This window comes from Orycteropus afer, unplaced genomic scaffold (assembly GCF_000298275.1).
Source record: "Orycteropus afer afer isolate SDZICR_OR568_19922 unplaced genomic scaffold, OryAfe1.0 scaffold00110, whole genome shotgun sequence".
In the NCBI taxonomy this organism is placed as follows: domain Eukaryota; kingdom Metazoa; phylum Chordata; class Mammalia; order Tubulidentata; family Orycteropodidae; genus Orycteropus; species Orycteropus afer.
The window spans coordinates 6517574-6522250 of NW_006921697.1; positions in this window are offsets into that span (position 1 = coordinate 6517574).

Genomic DNA, 4677 nt, shown 5'->3' on the forward strand with positions numbered 1-4677 from the left:
TGCTGTTGAGCCAGACCCAACTAGTAGTGACCCTCCTTGGGTTTCCAAGGCAGTATCACTATGGAAGTAGATTGCCCCATCTTCCTTCCAAGGAGTGGCTAGTGGGTTTGAACCGCCAGCCTTCTGGTTAGCAGTCAAGTGCCTTAAGCACTATGCCACCAGAGCTCCCCAAAATACATGAAGCAAATATTAATTGAAGTGAAATGGAAAATAGACAACTCTACAATAGTAGTAGGAGACTTTAGCACACCACTTTCAGGAGGGACAGATCAATTAGAAAAAAACTTAACAATGATACAGAAGAACTCAACCAACACAATCAACTAACTTGACCTTACAGATATATGCAGAGCATTCCACCCAACAAAAACACAAATCACATTCTTCTCCAGTGCACATGGATCCTTCTCCAGAGTATATCATATGTTACGGCATAAAAGAAGCCTCAATAAATTAAAAAACATTGAAATACTACAAAGCATCTTCTCTGACCACAATACTATAAAACTAGAAATTAATAATAGGAAGATCAAGGAAAAAGCATCAAATATATTGAAGTTGAATAATACACTGCTCAACTACTGGGTAACAGAAGAAATAAAAAGTAATATTAAAAAAGAAAAAGAAAAAAAAAAGAGTGATGTAAAAAATTTCTTAGAAAACGAGAATGAAGATGCATCTTACCAAAATCTATGGCACACAGCAAAAGCAATACTCAGAGATCAGTTTATAGCAATAAATACACACACCAAAAAAGAGGAAAGAAACAAAATCAACACTCTAACACAACAACTCCAACAATTAGAAAAAGAGCAACAAAAGAATCCTACAGTATCCCGAAGTAAAGAAATTATAAAGATCAGAGCAAAAACAAACAGAACAGAAAACAAACAAACAAACAAAAATAGAGAAAAATCAACAAAGCAAGAAGCTGGTTCTTTGAAAAGATTCACAAAATTGACAAACCATTGGCAAATCTAACAAAAGAAAAGAAAGAGAAGATGCAAATAACAAGAACAAAAAACAAAAAGGGTGACATCACAACAGAATCAACTGAAATAAAAAAGATACTGACAGAATATTATGAAGAACTGTACTCCAACAGATTTGAGAACCTAGAAGAGATGGGCAAGTTTCTAGAAACACAAGACCTACCTAAACTATCTCAGTCAGAAATAGAATACTTGAACAGATCTCTAACGAAGGAAAAAATTGAACAGATCATAAAAAAACTTCCCACAAGAAAAAGTCCTGACCCTGATGGCTTCACTGGAGAATTTTACCAACCATTGAGAGAAGAGTTGACACCTATACTGCTTCAGCTATTCCAGAACATAGAAAAAGGCAGAATACTCCCAAACTCATTTTTTGAAGCAAGCATAACACTGATATCAAAACCAGGGAAAGAAATCACTAAAAAGGAAAACTACAGACCAATATCCTTCATGAACATAGATGCAAAAATATTCAAAAAAATCCTAGCCAATAGAATCCGACAACATATCAGAAAAATAATACATCCTGACCAAGTAGGATTCATACCTGGTATGCAAGGATGGTTCAATATCAGAAAAACAATCAATGAAATCCACCACATAAATAAGACAAAAGAAAAGAACCACATGATCATATCAATTGGTGCAGAAAAGGTATTTGATACAATCCAACACTAATTCCTGTTCAGAACTCTCAGCAAAATAGGGATAGAAGGGAAATTCCTCAACAAAATAAAGGGTATATATGCAAAGCCAATGGCCAACATTGTTATTAATGAAGAGAGACTCAAAGCATTCCCCCTATGAATGGGAACCAGACAGGTATGCCCTCTATCACCACTCCTATTTAACACTGTATTGGAAGTCCTAGCCAGCCAGGGCAATAAGGCAAGAAAGAGAAATAAAAGGCATCTGAGTTGGCAAAGAAGAAGTAAAGCTATCTGTATTTGCAGATGACATGATCCTACACATAGAAAACCCAATAGACTCAATTAAAAAACAAACAAACAAACAAAAACAACAACAAATACTACTGGAACTAATAGAGAGGTTCAGCTAAGTGACAGGATACAAGGTCAACACACAAAAATCAGTTGGACTCCTCTACACCAACAAAGAGACCTCTGAAAAAGAAATAAGGGAAACAATACCATTTACAATAGTTACTAAAAAGATAAAATATCTAGGAATAAATCTTACCAGACACACAAAAGACCTATACAAAGAAAACTGTAAAACACTACTACAAGAAACTACAAGGGATCTACATAAAAGGAAGAACCTGCTTTGCTCATGGGTAGGAAGACTGAATGTTGTGAAAATGTCAATACTACCCAAAGCAATCTACACATTTAATGCAATCTTGATCCAGATACCAACAAAATTTTTCAAGAACATGGAAAAACCAATTACTAACTGCATATGGAAAGGAAAGAGACCTCAGATAAGCAGAGCACTACTGAAGAAGAAGAACAAAGTGGGAGGTCTCACACTCCTGGATCTTAAAACCTACTATACAGCACTTGACTGCTAACCAGAAGGCTGGCGGTTCAAACCCATCAGCCACTCCTCAAAAGGAAGATGGGACAATCTACTTCCATAGTGATACTGCCTCGGAAACCCAAGGAGGGGTCGCTATGAGTCGGGTCCGACTCGATGGCACATAACAACAACAACATACAGTCACAGCAGTCAAAACAGCATGGTATTGGTACAATGATAGACAGACCAATGGAACAGAATTGAAAACCCAGAGATAGACTCATCCATCTGTGGAGAGCTGATCTTCGACAAAGAACCAAAACCCATTAAATGGGGGAAGAGATGGTCTCTTTAACAAATGGTGCTGGCAAAATTGGATATCCACTTGCAGAAAAATGAAACAAGACCCATACCTCACCCCATACACAAAAACAAACTTAAGTTGGATCAAAGACTTAAATGTAAAACCTAAAACTATAAAATTCACCAAAGATAAAGTAGGGAACAATCTAGGGGCCCTAATTTATGGCATAAATAGACTATCAAGCGTAACCTAGAAGGCACAGGAGGTAGAAGAGAAGCTAGATGACTGGGACATTTTAAAAATTAAATTCTTATGTGCACCGAAAGACTTCATCAAAAAGGTAAAAAGAGATCCTACAGATTGGGAGAAAATATTTGCCTATGACTATCTGCCAAAGGGCTTATCTCCAAAATCTACAGAAACTTCAACATCTCAACACAAAAAGACAAACAATCCACTTTAAAAATGGGCAAGGGACATGAACAGACACTTCACTAAAGATGATATGCTGCTGGCCAACAAACACATGAGGAATTGCTCGTGATCATTAGCCATTAGAGAGATGCAAATCAAAACAACAATGAGATGTCATCTCACCCCAGCAATAATAGCAAAGTTCAACAGGACAGAAAATAACAAATACTGGCAAGGTTGCAGAGAGATTGGAGCTCTCATACACTGCTGGTGGGACTGTAAAATGGTACAACCATTGTGGAAAATGGTATGGCATTTCTTTAAAAAATTGAAAATAGAAATACCATTTGAGTCAGCAATTCCATTACTAGGAATATATCCTAAAGAGATGACAGATAGGACATGGACAGACATATGCACACCCAAGTTCATTGCAGCATAATTCACTAGAACAATAAGGGATATGTGAGTCATCTCACATTGTGAATTAATCCAGAGGACATTATGCTGAGTGAAATAAGTCAATTGCAGAAGGACAAATACTGCATGAGCCCATTACTGTAAAAAGACAAGAAAGGGTTTGCTTAGGGAAGGGAACTCACTCTGTAGGTTGCCGGGGATGGGAAGGAAAGGGAGGAAATAATTTTGGACTAGGTGGGGACCACACGCTGAGTTGGGAAAGGAGGATTGGGAAAGAGTGTGACCAGCATGATAACATTGGGGAAAGGGAGGACACTGAATTGTGCACATAAGATATTGATGACAGAAGCTAATACCAGTATATCCACATACTTCATTACCATTAACACCAAATACCAGGTTACAGATAAGCACATAGACAACTGAGAAGATCAGATGGGGGTCAGTGAACAGGATTATACTCTAGACCAAAGATAGATTCAGCTGAGGCTAATCTTGCACTGATACTGGTGATACAAAATACCCACAATCCCTACAGAAGCAACAGAAGACAGACATAGAGCAATCCCTCACAGACAGCCAGGCACTGTGGGAGAGAGATCCAATGAATCTACTGACTCAGGACCATAGTATTGTGGGACACCAGACTCAGTTGACACAACAAAATGCATAAAAATCTTATTCCACAGCCTACATTGGTGAGTAGCAACTGGGATCTTAAAAGCTTTCGAGAAGCCATCTAAGATGCAGCTAATGGTCTCCTATCATCAGAAGTGAAGAAGAGTGCAAAACTCCAAGGGCATTTGGAAACACTCAGCCCTGGGACATGATGGACCTCGAGACCAGAAGAACTAGATGCTACCAATGCCAACCACTTGGGAAGGAATCAAAATTGGAGATCCTGGAGAGAATGGGAGGGAAAATGTAGAACAAAATTCAAAAACACAATGATGACCAGAATTACTTACTGGTCAGATGGAGTCTGGTGGGACCTCCAAGACTATGGCCCTGCCATACACTTCAGGCCTGGCATAAAACTCATTCCCAAGGTCTCTGGCTCTC